This window comes from Lithobates pipiens, unplaced genomic scaffold (assembly GCF_037356315.1).
Source record: "Lithobates pipiens isolate NorthernLeopardFrog02 unplaced genomic scaffold, aLitPip1_a1.2 Scaffold_52, whole genome shotgun sequence".
Taxonomy (NCBI): Eukaryota; Metazoa; Chordata; class Amphibia; order Anura; family Ranidae; genus Lithobates; species Lithobates pipiens.
In genome coordinates, this window is record NW_027507875.1 from 3,605,311 (window position 1) to 3,622,081 (window position 16,771).

Below are 16,771 nucleotides of genomic sequence, written 5' to 3' on the forward strand. Positions count from 1 at the left end.
CTACACACCTGGGAAGATTCGTGACCAGGAATCTGCGCGGGGGAGATCTTAAGAACTCTAAGCGGTATCCCCCTCCTTACAATCCCCAGAATAACCAGGCACGACCCTGCTTCGCATCTGAGGTCAGACGAGATCGGGCGCATTCAGGGTGATGTGGCTGTAGGCAATCTCTTTGGCCATTCTTAACCTTCTTGACAAACGCCAAGATGGTCACCTTGGCAAACATGCAGAAAAATAAACAGGTCGTCGACGCCAACAACATATTAAAAAAAGCCTATGGCACCTGGTATTCCCAATCGGTCTCCCATCCAGGTACTAACCAGGCCAGACCCTGCTTAGAATCCGAGATCAGACCAGATCGGGCGCATTCAGGGTGATGTGGCCATAGGCGATCTTGCTGGCCACTCTCAACCCTCTTGACAAACGCCAAGATGGTCACCTCGGCAAACAACCAGAAAATTAACAGGTCGTCGACGTCAACATTAAAAAAAAGCCTACGGCACCTGGTATCCCCAGGCGGTCTCCCTTCCAGGTACTAACCAGGTCCGACCCTGCTTAGTATCTGAGATCAGACGAGATCGGGCGCATTCAGGGTGAAGTGGCTGAAGGCAATCAAACAGCCACTCTCAACCCTCTTGACAAACGCCAAGATGGTCACCTCAGGCAAACAAGCAGAAAAATAAAACAGGTCGTCGACGCCAACAACATATAAAAAAAGCCTACAGCACCTGGTATTCCCAGGCAGTCTCTCATCCAGGTACTAACCAGGCCAGATCCTGCTTAGTATCCAAGATCAGACGAGATCGGGCACATTCAGGGTGATGCGACCGTAGGCGATCTTGCTGGCCACTCTCAACCCTGTTGACAAATGCCAAGATGGTCAACTCGGCAAATAAGCAGAAAAATAAAACAGATCGTCGACACCAACAACATATTAAAAAAAGCCTATGGCACCTGGTATTCCCAGGCGGTCTCCCATCCAGGCCAGACCCTGCTTAGCATCCAAGATCAGATGAGATCGGGCGCATTCAGGGTGATATGGCCGTAGGCAAACTTGCTGGCCACTCTCAACCCTCTTGACAAACGCCAAGATGGTCACCTCGGCAAACAAGCAGAAAAATAAAACAGGTCGTCGTAGCCAACAACATTTAAAAAAAAAGCCTATGGCACCTGGTATTCCCAGGCGGTCTCCCATCCAGGTACTAACCAGGCCCAACCCTGCTTAGCGTCTGAGATCAGACGAGATCGGGCACATTCAGGGTGAAGGGGCCGAAAGCGATCTTAATAGCCACTCTCAACCCTCTTGACAAAACGGGAAGACGGTCAGCTCGGGCAAACAGGCAGAAAAAGAAAACAGGTCATTGACGCCAACAACATAGTAAAAAAAAGCCTGTGGCACATGGTATTCCCAAGCAGTCTCCCATCCAGGTACTAACCAGGTCCGCCACTGATTAGCATCCGAGATCAGATGACATCAGGCACATTCAGAGTGATGTGGCCATAGGCGAACTTCCTGGCCACTCTCAACCCTATTGAAAAACGCCAAGATGTTCACCTCGGCAAACAAGCAGAAAAATAAAACAGGTCTTCGACGCCAACAACATATTAAAAAAAGGCTACGGCACCTGGTATTCCCAGGCGCTCTCCCATCCCGTTACTAACCAGGCTCGACCCTGCTTAGCATCCGAGATCAGACGAGATCGGGCGCATTCAGGGTGATGTGGTCGTAGGTGATCTTGCAGGCCACTCTCAACCCTCTTGACAAACGCCAAGATGGTCACCTCGGCAAACAAGCAGAAAAATAAAACAGGTCATCGACGCCAACAACATATTAAAAAAAAGCCTATGGCACCTGGTATCCCCAGGCGGTTTACCATCCAGGCCTGACCCTGCTTAGCATCCGAAATCAGACAAGATCAGGCGCATTCAGGGTGATGTGGCCGTAGGAGATCTTGCTGGCCACTCTCAACCCTCTTGACGAACGCCAAGATGGTCACCTCAGCAAACAAGCAGAAAAATAAAAACAGGTCGTTGACGCCAACCACATTTTAAAAAAAAGCCTACGGCACCTGGTATTCGTAGGCTGTCTCCCATCCAAGTACTAACCAGGCCTGACCCTGCTTAGCATCTGAGATCAGATGAGATGGGATGCATTCAGGGTGATGTTGCGGTAGGTGATCTTGGTGGCCACTCTCAACCCTCTTGACAAATGCCAAGATGGTCACCTCAGCAAACAATCAGAAAAATAAATTAGGTCGTCGACGCCAACAAAATATTAAAAATTGCCTACAGCACCAGGTATTCCCAGGCGGGCTCCCATCCAGGTGCTAAGCAGGCTCGACCCTGGTTAGCATCTGAGATCAGACAAGATCAGGCGCATTCAGGGTGATATGCCCGTAGGTGATCTTGCTGGCCACTCTCAACCCTCTTGACAAACACCAAGATGGTTACCTCGGCAAACAAGCAGAAAAAAAAAGGTCGTCAATGCCAACAACATATTAAAAAAAAGCATATGGCACCTGGTATTTCCAGGCAGTCTCCCATCCAGGTACTAACCAGGCGCCACCCTGCTTAGCATCCAAGATCAGATGAGATGGGGGGCATTCAGGGTAATGTAGCCATAGGCGGTTTTGCTGGCCACTCTCAACCCTCTTGACAAACGCCAAGATGGTCACCTCGGCAAACAAGCAGAAAAATAAAACAGGTAGTCGACACCAACAACATATTTAAAAAAAGCCTGCAGCACCTGCTATTCCCAGGTGGTCTCCCATCCAGGTACTAACCAGGCCCGACCCTGCTTAGCATCCGAGATCATCTGAGATCAGACGAGATTGAGCGCATTCAGGGAGATGTGGCCATAAGCAATCTTGCTGGCCACACTCAACCCTCTTGACAAACGCCAAGATGGTCACCTCGGCAAACAAGCAGAAAAAAAAAGGTCGTCAATGCCAACAACATATTTAAAAAAAGCCCACTGCACCTGGTATTCCCAGGCGGTCTACCATCCAGGTACTTACCAGGCCTGACCTTGCTTAGCATACGAGATCGGACGAGATCGGGTGCTTTCAAGGTGATGTGGCTGTATGCGATCTTGCTGTCCACTCTCAACCCTCTTGACAAACACCAAGATGGTCACCTCGGCAAACAAGCAGAAAAAAAAGGTTGTCGATGCCAACAACATATTAAAAAAAAGCCTACGGCACCTGGTATTCCCAGGCGGTCTCCCATCCAGGTACTTACCAGGCCCGACCCTGCTTAACATCCGAGATCAGGCGCATTCAGGGTGATGTGACCAGAGGCAAGCTTGCTGACCACTCTCAACCCTCTTGACAAACGCCAAGATGGCCACCTCAGCAAACAAGCAGAAAAATAAAGCAGGTCATCGGCAACAACAACATGTTAAAAAAAAGCCTACGGCACCTGGTATTACAAAATGGTCTCCCATCCAGGTACTAACCAGACCCAACCCTGCTTGGCATCTGAGATCAGACGAGATTAGGCGCATTCAGGGTGATGTGGCCGTAGGCAATCTTGCTGGCCACTCTAAACCCTCTTGACAAATGCCAAGATGGTCACCTCAGAAAACAAACAGAAAAATAAAACAGGTCGCCGACGCCAACAACATATTAAAAAACAACTTACGGCACCTGGTATTTCCAGGCGGTCTCCCATCCAGGTACTAACCAGGCACGACCCTGCTTAGCATCTGAGATCAGATGAGATAGGGCGCATTCAGGGTGATATGGCTGTAGGCGATCTTGCTGCAACCTCTCAACCCTCTTGACAAACGCCAAGATGGTCACCTTGGCAAACAAGCAGAAAAATAAAACAGGTCGCCGATGCCAACAGCATATTAAAACAAAGCCTACGGCACCTGGCATTCCATGGCGGTCTCCCATCCAGGAACTAACCAGGACCGACCCTGCTTAGCATCCGAGATCAAATGAGATAGGGTGCATTCATGGTGATGTGGCCGTAGGCAACATTGCTGGCCGCTCTCAACCCTCTTGACAAATGCCAAGATGGTCACCTCAAGAAACAAGCAGAAAAATAAAACAGGTCGGCGATGCCAACAACATATTAAAAAATTGCCTATGGCACCTGGTATTCCCAGGCGGTCTCCCATCCAGGTACTAACCAGGCCCAACCCTGCTTTTTTTTTATAACATAAGATTTTATTAAATTTTTACAGTACATGTCAGAACAGTGGTACAATCTCAGCAGTGATTATTATGGCAGTTTACAGCGGTAAATCAAGAAGGGTATTCAGTGAGAAAAGTCAAATCTGGGCTAAGCAGCATATAAACATATCGGGTTACAACATTCATTCAGACAGTGTTTCTAGTAAGCCAGAATTGCACTCAGAGTAAGATCCGTGGACTACACATCATCACGGGCGGGATACGATCATCTATACCAAACACAGATCATCCACATGTAACTTAAAAGGGCAGACAAATTCTCCGGCCCTCCCTACCGTTACCACCTTCCCAGCTAAAGATTCTTACACCGTCTGGAGCTTAGTGATTAAGGGAGTGGTCTCTCTTTGGTCCAGGGGCCCCATATCTTAGCAAATTTGTTTGGACAGTTTCTTCCTAAGTATGTCAACTTATAGAGCGGTAAGGCCGCATCGATCAGGGCTCTCCATTGGGAAACCGTTGGGGGACTAGGGTCCTGCCATTTGATTAGGATAGCTTTCCTAGCATAAAAGGCTGAATAGAATACAAATTGTTTTTTAGCCTGTGGGACTGGGAGCGTGTCCACAATCCCCAATAAAAGGGGTAGTGGATCACAGGGGATATCGAATCGGCCTATAGAGCCGATCTCCGACGCCACCCCCCTCCAGAAGGCCTGTAAGTGCACACAGGACCAGACAATATGGAAGAACGTACCAGAGGCCAAGCCACATTTAGGGCACATACCAGTTCTGTTAGGGTAAATTCTGGCCAAACGGTCTGGGGAGTAGTAGGCTCGGTGAATAAACCTAAGTTGGGTGTATCTTTCTTTAGAGGATATCATGAGGGGTAGATATTGCTGGACACCCTCCTCCCAATCCTCCTCCGCTAATTCTGGTATATCCCGCTGCCATCTGGAGAACAGACGGGACACAACAGATGTATCTATACTATTTAGAACAGCATATAGGGTCGACAGCATTTTCTTTTCATTTGAGAGGGCCAGAATGGTCTCCACAGGGGTCGCCTCCAAAACGATAGCACATGGAAACTGTGCGCGATAGGCATGCCGGAGCTGTATGTATCTAAAAAACATGGAGTTAGGTAGCTCGTGCCTACGTTTCATTTCACCATATAGAAGCAACCCCTGCGGGGAGGAGACATCCGCCAAGGTTTTGATACCACTCCGGGCCCACAACATCGGGTCCGGAATGGTTCAGAATTGGGGCAGCCGCGGGTTCCCCCACAGCGGAGTATCAGGGGACCAAATGTGAGGTTTACCTATTCTGGTCCTAACTACATCCCAAACCCTCAGCGTGGTCCGCATCGAGGGAGTAACCCCGGTATTGGACTTAGGGCCTCTGTGGACCAGATTCCAGAGTTCGGAGTAAGAGCCTAGGAGTGCCGCCTCAAGGGTAGCTGCAGGGTTCGCCGGCTCAGCCGTCAGCCACCACCGCACCGTTACCAAGACTGCGGCCCAGTAGTATTTCACAAAACACGGTAACGCCAAACCCCCCAAAGAGAGCGGAAGCTGAAGCGTGCTCTGCGCTATCCTCGGGGTGCCGCCGTTCCAGATAAAGGAAATAATCAAACTATTTAACTTCCGAAAGAAGGCCTGGGGAATATGCACTGGAGTTTGTCGAAACAAATAGGTTAACTTGGGCAAGACCGTCATCTTATTTAAGTTAACTCTGCCCACTGGCGAAAGAGGCAAAGTCCTCTAACCTGAGCACTGTCGCGTCAGTGAAGACAGAACTGGGTCAAGGTTAAGGGGTATAAATCGGGGCAGGTCTCTGTGGATTATTACCCCCAAATATTTAAACTGGGTGACCAGTTGAAGTGGGGCACTAATCGGGAGCCCAGCACCCGAGGGGTGGAGAGCAAACAGGACAGACGTATCCCAGTTTACTCGGACCCCTGAGTACCTGCCAAAGTTATTGATAAGGGAGAGGGCTTCCTCTAGTGACGTGGACACCTCCCGGAGGTACAAAAGGGTGTCATCAGCATAAAGGGAAATTTTCTCCTCCACAGGGCCCAAGGGGATGCCACGGATCGCCGAAGAAGATCTAATCATGATGGCCATTGGTTCTATAGCTAACGCAAAAAGCGCCGAAGGGAGCGGGCATCCCTGTCAGGAGGAGAAAAAAGGGGAGAGATGACCGATCCAGTGCGCACTCGTGCCCTAGGGGCACCGTAGATAGCCTTCACCCAGGAAACAAATCTGGGGCCAAAGCAGAGCAGAACCCCTCAAAGATACTCCCACTCGACAGATTCGAATGCTTTTTCAGCATCCAGGGAGGCCACTGCATCCCCCGGGGCCAAGTGGGCATCAGATCCCAGAACCGTGTATAACCTCCGAAGATTAATATCCGTACCCTTGCCCGGCATAAAACCCGATTGGTCCTCATGAACCAGGTTAAGGATAACCTCATTTAATCTCCGCACCAAGATTTTAGTAAGCACCCTTGCGTCGGCATTAAGTAAGGATATGGGAGGATAGGTAGGAACACAGCTCCGGGTCCTTACCCGGTTTGGGTATAACCACTATAATTGCCTCCGCCATGGACGCCGGTAGGGCCCCCCCCCGAAGAGACTGGATTATCATATAGTGCAGTCTGGGGACTAACTCGTCCCCATACTGCCTATAAAATTCTGGAGGAATCCCATCGAGGCCTAGAGTTTTCCCCTCCTGGTGTTCCCCCAGTGCCCGCCGAACCTCCTCCTCTGCTAGGGGGGCCTCCAAGGAGTCCCGGGCCTCAGGAGAGAGAGTAGGGAACTGCCGTATTTGCCGGCGTGTAAGGCGGCCGGGCATATAAGACGACCCCCTAATCTTCCATTTTAAATGTTGGATTTGTGCTATACTTGCCGTATAAGATGACCCCCTTCCGACCAGTCTGTCAGCCTGCTGGATGTGCGGTAATGCTGTATGTTCAGTAGCGCATTGTGTAACAGTTAACGCTGTCTCACAGTATACATACATTATACCGCGCTAAGCCAATCACAGCGAGCGAAGGAATTCTATTAATGAATACAAAGCCTGCTCGGATTGGCAGGGGCTGTAACATCATCAGCCCATGCCTCTGACTCTCAAAGCCAATCAGAGCAGGCTACCGTATGTAGCCTGCTCGGATTGGTAGAGGTGGTTACTCCAATCCGAGCAGGCTTTGTATTCACTAATAGAATACATCGCTTGCCAGGATTGGCTCAGCGGTGTATACAGTATTACCGCACATTCAGTAAGCATCCAGAGGGATGTTATGCAGCGGGAGGCCTGCATCCAAGACGGCTTTGCTTTATACCCGGCGTATAAGACAACCCCCGCTTTTTGACTGTTTTCTTTTAGTGTAAAAAGTCATCTTATACGCAGAATAATACGGTGTATATGGTTCAGAAACTGGTCAAGGTCAGTCTCCGAGTAGTCTACTCGAGAGCTATAAAGATCGCTATAGTAGGAGACGAACCGGGCATTTATGAGTGAGGGGTCCACCAGCACCGTGACATCCAAGCCCCGAATACAGGCAATAGAGGTAATAGGCTGTTGCTCTCTAGCCAACCAGGCCAGCAAACGGCTGGTTTTCCCCCCCTGCTCAAAATTGCGGTGCGTCTGAGCCAGTTGTTGCTTGTTCGACCCCCGCCATCCTAATAAGCATCACCTCCCTGTAGGACGTTTGCATGTCTAAGTAGGTAACGGGTTCTGGGTGGAGGCGAAACGAGCCTCCAGCTCCCTGACAGACGCCTCAGCCTGCGCTAAGGTAATCACCGAGTCGTGCTGGGCCCTAGCTATAGAGGATTGGTATGCCCCCTAATATATGCCTTAAATTCATCCAACACATTAAGTGCTGAGGCCAAACCCACATTTGTCAGCCAGTAAGTCTGGATATGTTTAGAAATCTCTATCTCCACCAGTGGGTCAGAGATCCAGTACCTGGATAAGCGCCAGATTCTCTCCGTGGGGGGAGTCAGCATTTGAAAGGTGCATAGCATGAGGGCATGATCCGAGATTCCTCTTGGAAGCATGTCCACCACCCGCACCCGTGAGAGCATCCCGCCACTAACCAACACCAGGTCAATCCGTGACATAGCTCTATATGATGTAGAGTGACATGTGTAGGCCCTCTCTCCCGGGTGTCGCCACCGCCAAACATCAGTAAGGCCATACAGGTCTGCCCATTTCGATAGCGGGGAGTCCACTCCACCCCCCAGGGACATCCTATCCGCTGCAGGGTTTGGAACCATGTTAAAGTCACCCGCGATAATAATGTTATCAGTGGGGTAGCTAGAGATGGAACCAGAAGCTTCAACAGGGCAGTGGTGGCGGGTGGCGGGATGTAAAGTCCCACAATTACCATTTCCACCGTGTCTATAACAGCATGCAGGATCACATATCTGCCCCCCGGGTCTAATTGGACATTTAATATTTCACTATTTCACACGACAGGGATTTATGTATCAATACGCTAACCCCTCGGGCATAACATGAGTAAGTAGAGTGATAACCCCTGCCCACCCACTGCCTCCGCAGGCTTAAAATCCTACCCCCCACAAGATGTGTCTCCTGCAGGATGCACACATGTGGGCTATGCTGCTTAAGATAGGCCCATACCAGGGAGCGTTTCAATTTATCGTTCAGTCTCAGGACGTTCCAGGACAGCAGCCTCATCTGAGTCATAGCGAGGTCTGCCGCAAGTGAACGCCCGAGTGGAGACAAGTATCACTCTGCCCCCTCCCCGGCACCAGCCTGGAGGCCCAGACCGCCAACAGCAACCACTGCCAACGGTGGGGGTCCCACCCGAGAAAGGTACCACTGCAAAACCATTCCAACATGTACAGTAATGTAAAATAAAACAACCCAAACCCCCCTCCCCCCACCCTGCACTGCCGTTGGGGAACTCGGAGTGCCCATTCCCAAAACCAAAACTCAGCTCAACTGGAGCAAATCAGGTAGAACTCCTGCGGGGCGCAGAGAGAACTAAGGGGTAGCCCGAGGTGGAGTTGTGAGCCGAAAATTGCACGGTTGCTGACGTCCGCGCAGCACCAGCCCCAGCCCGGGAGACCAAGAATAGAAAACCAGCATAGATAGAGTAATGAATCAGGATCACTTGACCGAGGTTAAGGGCACATACTTAAAAAACATTACAGTGAATTAAGGCATAAAACAATGTAGCATATTGCTCCATTTGCATGAAGACTCTGTTGACGCTAAGTATTCCCCCCTCCACCACCCCCCAACAATGTCCAGGATCCCAACTGGGCAATGAGTCCATACAGCTCCTAGGCCCAGCACTAGTAAAAAGTCAGGATCCGGGGAGGGAGAGGGGGGAATGAGCCATGATGTCTCAGGCAGGGGGACAACTGGCCCAAGTAGTAGAGCTCGGGGCCCACACACACGCGGGCCTAAGGCACACAGTTCTCCTCAGTAGAGAGTTACATCAGGGGAGTCAGTAAATGAAGGATAATGATGAATTGAAATGATGAATAAAGGGGGGAGGGGAGAAAGAGCAGGAGACATCAGGGAACGACATTAGAAGCGTAGGTTGTAAAGGGCACCATAGTCTGGGGCCTGGGTAGAGTGTCCAGCCATTGGGAAGCCTCTCTTGGCGAAGTAAAGTAGCAGGTGGACTCCCCATCGACCACCCGAAGGCGTGCAGGGAACAGCATACCGTATTTGATGTTTCTCGCACGTAACTGGGCCTTGACATGGTCAAAAGTCTTCCTCTGCCGCTGGGTCTCTACGGAGTAGTCCGGAAACAGCATGAGATGGGCATTGGCAAACCGTAGCTCAGGGATTTTCCATGCCTCGCGGAGGACCAGATCCCAATCCCTGAAGTTTAGTAATCGCATGATAAAGGTGCGGGGAGGGGCACCAGGTGGTCCCCGCATGGATGGCATCCTGTGGGCCCTCTCCACTGCATAATGGGGAGAAAACACTGCTGCTGGTAAGAGAGTGCGGAGAAGATGCTCAGCAAAGGTTGCAGGGTCTTCTCCCTCCTCCCCCTCCGGTAGGCCCATCACGCGGAGGTTGTTCCTTCTGCTCCTATTTTTGCTGTCCTCCTGTCACGATCAGGGGTCAGGCTCGAAGACCAATTGCTATAGCAGTTGCAGGACTACCACTAACCAGCAGGATAGGAACACAGGCAGTCACCCTGGCAGATGACACAGGCTCACCTGAGGTGCGGAGTCTAAGTACTAACCGGTTTTCACCAGAGCTCCAGATGGTAGAGATGGATTTAGCTGCGTGTTAGTACCAGGTTGCGGTCCTCAGGATCGCCCCACCAGGAGGTGAGCAAGCCGGGGGTTCAGTAGCGGATGAGCAGGTAAGGATCAAACAGAAGCGTGGTCAGTAAGCAAGCCAAAAGGTCGGTAACGAGTTGTTGCAGATTGGGATCAGGCAGAAGCGTAGTCGTGAAACAAGCCAAGGGTCGATAACGAGCAGTAGCAAATATAAGCGGCCGCAGAAAAGACGGGAGCGAGATACAGGCTGGAGATAGCACAATATTCTGGCAAGGAGGAAGTGCAGAGACATGGCTTATATCAGGAACTTCATGGGAGGAGCAAAGAGTTCAAGGTTCAGCTGAAATCAAGGTACAAGGCAGGGTTGTCAAAAGGATCTGACAAGGAACTGTCCAGCATCTCAGATAGCTCAGAGAGAAGATTCATTGCCAGACACAGCTGAGGTCCCAGGTTCAGGTCCTGACACCTCCGCTCGGGACTCCCGCACCCGCACCTGAAGAGCATGGAGGGAGGCACGGTGGTCTCTGAGGGCATCTTCGGTGTCTCCCACCCGTCGCTCCACAACTTGTCCATATCGCGACGCACCAACCCCACATCTGTCTGCAGGAGGTAAATTTTTGCTGTCAGGGTCGTTTTGCACCCCGAGATAGCCTGCATCAGCGCTGGAAATCTGTCCTCCTCCACAGTGGCCGGGTCCTGCGGCGGGGTTTGGGTCGCTATGTTGGCGCCAGCAGGCGGGGCTACTGCTGCTGCACGAGCTGCGGGGACGGTATCGGGGCAGAAGAAGTCTTCCGTCTGGAGTTATGTTTACCACCTCTTATGCCCAAAAGGCCAAGACTCAGATGTGGACAGAGGATGGCAGGTCAGCATTAGTGGAACACAGACATTATTATAGGAAGAAAAGTGAAAAAATTTGTTGCGCTAAAAAGCAAAATCAATCTATATAAAACAAAAATAGTTGCTAACACAAATATTGCTGGAAACAATATATAAAGATATATGGACAATGATATAGCGCTCTATTCAAAACAAACAAAATATATAAAAAAAAGTTCATAAACAAGAATATAGTGAATGGCTTCAAAATACGATATCCTCAGATATGGTGATCACATCCAAAGGCAGAAGAAGGAATAATCATAATCCATTTCATACGCAGAGGAGGAGGGGAACCGTCACCAACACCCAAAAACACTGACTCTTACCATAGATGTACAGATAAAAACGCATGTAGTAAATCACCAAGGGGGAGGCAGTTTTCTATGCTGATTTCCCTTCGTCTACAGAGGCGCAATCATCTCAATGGGAGTCGTCCAATGGGAAAAGAGGATTCCTATTTCTGTTTAGTAGGCACTTCACTTCCCAGGAACTGCTTAAATCTCCAGACCAACAATCCTCCCAAAAACCATAGAAAACATAAAACAAAGTGGCCTCATTGCGCAGGTATACTGATAAACCAATAATCTTTTTATTCTCTAAAACCGTAGTTGAACTCACATTTAAGATGAGATATACAGGCATCAAATGACAATCGGCTACAGATGGAAAAAACGAATGAAGACCACTCCTGTGCTCCTTCTGATGTCACCAGGTCCCAAAAAACGCCCGACGTTTCGCCACCAACGTGCGTCCTCAGGAAGGCAGTTCAGTATCGCTATGTCACAGGCGATAGCGCAGGGAGGCAGCGTAGTAGTGCTGTGGCACAGGTGGAAGCACGTGAAGGCAGTTCAGGATAGCTGTGGCACAAAGCATAACACAGGCAGGCAGGTCAGCAGTGGTGAGGGACAGATAATAGCCCAAGGAGGTAGGTTAGCGCTGTCACGACATAGATGTTAGCTGGAAGATGCAGTGCGGCATGACGGTGGCACCGAGACTAGCACAGGGAGGCAGCAGAGCCACTTGCGGCACAGACGCTAGCCCAGGGGGGGTGAGTCAGTATTGCTGTGGCACATATAGCATCACGGGGGTGCAGAGCAGTAGTGCTACGGCACAGATGGCATTACAGGGGGCAGTTCAGTAAAGCTGTAGCATAGAGAGCAGTACAGGGGTGCAGTTCAGTAAAGCTGTAGCATAGATAGCAGTACAGGGAGGCAGTTCAGTATGGCTGTGCACAGATGCTGACACAAGGCAGGCAGCCCAACACCGCTGAAGCTCAGGGGGTGACACAGGGGAGGCAGTGCAGCTTCCTGAGGTTAGTGCAGAGGTGGTGTCTATGGGGAAGCAGGCCTGACCAGCAGATGCACATTACCTGAGGCTGTCCCAGTCACAGTAGGCCGCAAGATGGTGGCGGGCCCCGGACGTTCAAAATCGGCCACCACGGGGCCGCTAGTGGTCGATGGGGGCCCCCACAGCTTGCAGCACACTCCAGGGGGATCGCTGCCAGTAAGATGCCCAGATTGACACCGCTCGGTCCGCCGGGTCTCCACCATGTATTAACTCTCCGGTGCAGCCGATCCGGCCAATTTCTGCTAGGATAGATGTCGGATCCATCTGGTATCTGGTGTGAAGGATGTGGAGGGTCTACGGGCCAGCGGCGGTGAAGGATGGCGACGGATGGATGGAGGATCGGCGGAGCTCCACAGCGTCACGCCCCAGGCCCAACCCTGCTTAGCATCTGAGATCAGACGAGATGGTGCGCATTCAGGGTGATGTGGCCATAGACGATTTTGTTGGCCACTCTCAACCCTCTTGACAAATGCCAAGATGGTCACCTCAGCAAACAAGCAGAAAAATAAAACAGGTCGTCGACACCAACAACATATTAAAAAATTGCCTACGGCACCTGGTATTCGCAGGCGGTCTCCTATCCAGCTACTAACCAGGCCCGACCCTGCTTAACATCCGAGATCAGAGGAGATCGGGTGCATTCAGGTTGATGTGGCCATAGGCAATCTTGCTGGCCTCTCTAAACCCTCTTGACAAACGCCAAGATGGTCACCTCGGCAAACAAGCAGAAAAATAAAACAGGTCGTCGACGCCAACAACATATTAAAAAAGCTTATGGCACCTGGTATTCCCAGGCGGTCTCCCATCCAAATACTAACCAGGCCGGAACCTGCTTAGTATCTGAGATCAAACAAAGATAGGGTGCATTCAGGGAGATGTGGCTGTAGGTGATCATGCTGGCCACTCTCAACCCTCTTGACAAATGCCAAGATGGTCACCTCAGCAAACAAGCAGAGAAATAAAACAGGTCGTCGACGCCAACAACATATTAAAAAATTGCCTACGGCACCTGGAATTCCCAGGCGGTCTCCCATCACAGCTACTAACCAGGCCCGAACCTGCTCAGCATCTGAGATCAGGTGCATTCAGGATGATGAGGACGTAGACAATCTTGTTGGCCACTCACAAACCTCTTGACAAACGCCAAGATGGTCACCTCTGCAAACAAGCAGAAAAATAAAACAGGTCGTCGACGCCAACAACATATAAAAAAAAAGCCTTTGGCACCTAGTATTCCCAGGCGGTATCCCATCCAGGTACTTACCAGGCATGACCCTGCTTAGCATCCGAGAACGGACGAGATCAGGCGCTTTCAAGGTGATGTGGCTGTATGCGATCTTGCTGGCCACTCTCAACCCTCTTGACAAACGCCAAGATGGTCACCTCGGCAAACAAGCAGAAAAATAAAACAGGTCGTCTACGCCAACAACACATTAAAAAAAAGCCTACGGCACCTAGTATTCCCAGACGGTCTCCCATCCAGGTACTAACCAGGCCGGACCCTGCTTTGCATCCGAGATCAGATGTGATCAGGCGCATTCGGGGTGATGTGGCTGTAAGTGATCTTGCTGGCCACTCTCAACCCTCTTGACAAACGCCAAGATGGTCACCTCGGCAAACAAGCAAAAAAATAAAACAGGTCATCGACGCCAACAACATTTTAAAAAAAGCCTACAGCACCTGGTATTGCAAGATGGTGTCCCATCCAGGTGCTAACCAGGCCCAGCCCTGCTTGGCATCTGAGATCAGATGAGATTAGGCACATTCAGGGTGATGTGGCCGTAGGCAATCCTGCTGGCCACTCTCAACCCTCTTGACAAACGCCAAGCTGGTCATCTCGGCCAACAAGCAGAAAAATAAAACAGGTCGTCGACGCCAACAACATATTAAAAAAAGCCTACGGGACCTGGTATTCCCAGGCGTTCTCCCATCCAGGTACTAACCAGGCCCGACCCTGCTTAGCATCCAAGATCAGACTAAATCGGGCGCATTCATGCCACGATGGTCACCTCGGCAAACAAGCAGAAAAATAAAACAGGTCGTCGGCGCCAACAACATATTAAAAAAAAGCCTACAGCACCTGGTATTCTCAGGCAGTCTCCCACCCAGGTACTAACCAGGCCTGACTCTTCTTAGCTTCCGAGATCAGGCACATTCAGGGTGATGTGGCCATAGGCAATCTTGCTAGCCACTCTCAACCCTCTTGACAAACGCTAATATGGTCATCTCGGCAAACAAGCAGAAAAATAAAACAGGTCGTCGACGCAAACAACATATTAAAAAAAAGCCTACGGCACCTGGTATTCCCAGGAGGTCTCCCATCCAGGTACTAACCAGGCCCGACCCTGCTTAGCATCCGAGATCAGATTAGATCGGGCACATTCAGGGTGATATGGCCATAGTCGATCTTGCTGGCCACTCTCAACCCTCTTGACAAACGCCAAGATGGTCACCTAGGCAAACAAGCAGAAAAATAAAACAGGTCGTCAACGCCAACAACATATTAAAAAAAAGCCTATCAGAGCTGGTATCCCCAGAAGGTCTCCCATCCAGGTACCAAGCACGCTAGACCCTGCTTAGCATCCGAGATCAGACAAGATCAGGCACATTCAGGGTGATGTGACCGTTGGCAACCTTGCTGACCACTCTCAACCCTCTTGACAAATGCCAAGATGGTCACCTCGGCAAACAAGCAGAAAAATAATACAGGTCGTCGACGCCAACAACATATTAAAATAAAGCATTCTGCACCTGGTTTTCCCAGGCGGTCTCCCATCCAGGTACTAACCAGGCCTCTACCTGCTTAGCATCCGAGATCAGACAAGATAGGGTGCATTCAGGGCGATGCGGCCGTAGGCGATCTTGATGGCCACTCTCAACCCTCTTGACAAATGCCAAGATGGTCGCCTCAGCAAACAAGCAGAAAAATAAAACAGGTTGTCTACGCCAACAACATATTAAAAAATTGCCTACGGCACCTGGTATTCCTAGGCGGTCTCCCATCCATCTACTAACCAGGCCCGACCCTGCATAGCATCCGAGATCAGCCAAGATCAAGCACATTCAAGGAGATGTGGCCGTAGGCGATCTTGCTAGCCACTCTCAACCCTCTTGACAAACGCCAAGATGGTCACCTCTGCAAACAAGCAGAAAAAAAAACAGGTCGTCGACTCCAACAACATATTAAAAAATAGCCTACGGCACCTGGTATTCCCAGGCGGTCTCCCATCCAGGTGCTAACCAGGCCTGACCTGGCTTAGCATCTGAGATCAGACGAGATCAGGCGCATTCAGAGTGATGTGGCCATAGGCGATCTTGCTGGCCACTCTCAACCCTCTTGACAAACGCCAAGTTGTCACCTTGGCAAACAAGCAGAAAAATAAAACAGGTAGTCGACGCAAACAACATATTAAAAAAAAGCCTACGGCACCTGGTATTCCCAGGCGGTCTCCCATCCTGGTACTAACCAGGCTCAACCCGGCTTAGCATCTGAGATCAGACGAGATCTGGTGCATTCTGGGTGATGTGGCCGTAGGCAATCTTGCTGGCCACTCTCAACCCTCTTGACAAACGCCAAGATGGTCACCTTGCAAATAAGCAGAAAAATAAAACAGGTCGTCGACGCCAACAACATATTAAAAAATTGCCTAGGAATCTGGTATTCCCAGGCGGTCTACCATCCAGCTACTAACCAGGCCCGACCCTGCTTAACATCCGAGATCAGATGAGATCGGGTGCATTCAAGGTGATGTGGCCGTAGGTGATCTTGCTGGCCACTGACAAACGCCAAGATGTTCACCTCGGTAAACAAACAGAAAAATAAAACAGGTCGTCGACGCCAACAACATATTAAAAAAAACCTATGGCACCTGGTATTTCCAGGCGGTCTCCCATCCAGGTACTAACTAGGCCCTACCCTGCTTAGCATCCGAGATCAGATGAGATCATATCATTGTTTGGTTGTTTGTATTGAGCAGTGACCTTTCTGTAACCTCTAGCCTCCCTCTGTTGTGATTTATTACAATGTACAGTAGGTAAAAGTACCTCTGCCGGGTTAGCCATTCATATCAAACTTTTTGAAAAAATCGTATTCAGTTTGTTAGATCTTTGTTAGATCAGGTTAGATCAACCGTTGTTTG

The 16,771-nt window shown here is 50.3% G+C and overlaps 2 non-coding genes and 20 pseudogenes across 2 annotated transcripts; all 22 read right to left on the bottom strand.

Moving 5' to 3' along the window:
* Window positions 1–271: 271 nt before the first annotated feature.
* On the bottom strand, window positions 272–390 carry LOC143957248 (5S ribosomal RNA; annotated as a pseudogene).
* A 101-nt stretch (window positions 391–491) lies between these two features.
* Window positions 492–610, bottom strand: LOC143957469 (5S ribosomal RNA; annotated as a pseudogene).
* Window positions 611–716: 106 nt separating this feature from the next.
* On the bottom strand, window positions 717–835 carry LOC143957397 (5S ribosomal RNA; annotated as a pseudogene).
* Window positions 836–1,158: 323 nt separating this feature from the next.
* On the bottom strand, window positions 1,159–1,277 carry LOC143957228 (5S ribosomal RNA; annotated as a pseudogene).
* A 336-nt stretch (window positions 1,278–1,613) lies between these two features.
* Window positions 1,614–1,732, bottom strand: LOC143957230 (5S ribosomal RNA; annotated as a pseudogene).
* Window positions 1,733–2,283: 551 nt separating this feature from the next.
* On the bottom strand, window positions 2,284–2,402 carry LOC143957330 (5S ribosomal RNA; annotated as a pseudogene).
* Window positions 2,403–2,507: 105 nt separating this feature from the next.
* LOC143957369 (5S ribosomal RNA) lies at window positions 2,508–2,626 on the bottom strand (annotated as a pseudogene).
* A 108-nt stretch (window positions 2,627–2,734) lies between these two features.
* LOC143957454 (5S ribosomal RNA) lies at window positions 2,735–2,863 on the bottom strand (annotated as a pseudogene).
* A 105-nt stretch (window positions 2,864–2,968) lies between these two features.
* On the bottom strand, window positions 2,969–3,087 carry LOC143957254 (5S ribosomal RNA; annotated as a pseudogene).
* A 104-nt stretch (window positions 3,088–3,191) lies between these two features.
* LOC143957361 (5S ribosomal RNA) lies at window positions 3,192–3,300 on the bottom strand (annotated as a pseudogene).
* A 108-nt stretch (window positions 3,301–3,408) lies between these two features.
* Window positions 3,409–3,527, bottom strand: LOC143957252 (5S ribosomal RNA; annotated as a pseudogene).
* A 108-nt stretch (window positions 3,528–3,635) lies between these two features.
* Window positions 3,636–3,754, bottom strand: LOC143957275 (5S ribosomal RNA; annotated as a pseudogene).
* A 108-nt stretch (window positions 3,755–3,862) lies between these two features.
* On the bottom strand, window positions 3,863–3,981 carry LOC143957301 (5S ribosomal RNA; annotated as a pseudogene).
* A 9,195-nt stretch (window positions 3,982–13,176) lies between these two features.
* On the bottom strand, window positions 13,177–13,295 carry LOC143957388 (5S ribosomal RNA; annotated as a pseudogene).
* Window positions 13,296–13,847: 552 nt separating this feature from the next.
* On the bottom strand, window positions 13,848–13,966 carry LOC143957659 (5S ribosomal RNA; annotated as a pseudogene).
* A 108-nt stretch (window positions 13,967–14,074) lies between these two features.
* Window positions 14,075–14,193, bottom strand: LOC143957394 (5S ribosomal RNA; annotated as a pseudogene).
* Window positions 14,194–14,300: 107 nt separating this feature from the next.
* Window positions 14,301–14,419, bottom strand: LOC143957446 (5S ribosomal RNA; annotated as a pseudogene).
* A 498-nt stretch (window positions 14,420–14,917) lies between these two features.
* Window positions 14,918–15,036, bottom strand: LOC143957468 (5S ribosomal RNA). The gene has a single exon (XR_013270065.1). It is a non-coding gene; the product is annotated as a 5S ribosomal RNA (ribosomal RNA).
* Window positions 15,037–15,598: 562 nt separating this feature from the next.
* LOC143957592 (5S ribosomal RNA) lies at window positions 15,599–15,717 on the bottom strand (annotated as a pseudogene).
* Window positions 15,718–15,824: 107 nt separating this feature from the next.
* Window positions 15,825–15,943, bottom strand: LOC143957271 (5S ribosomal RNA; annotated as a pseudogene).
* Window positions 15,944–16,050: 107 nt separating this feature from the next.
* Window positions 16,051–16,169, bottom strand: LOC143957222 (5S ribosomal RNA). Its single transcript, XR_013270063.1, has one exon. It is a non-coding gene; the product is annotated as a 5S ribosomal RNA (ribosomal RNA).
* Window positions 16,170–16,276: 107 nt separating this feature from the next.
* LOC143957382 (5S ribosomal RNA) lies at window positions 16,277–16,394 on the bottom strand (annotated as a pseudogene).
* Window positions 16,395–16,771: the final 377 nt, after the last annotated feature.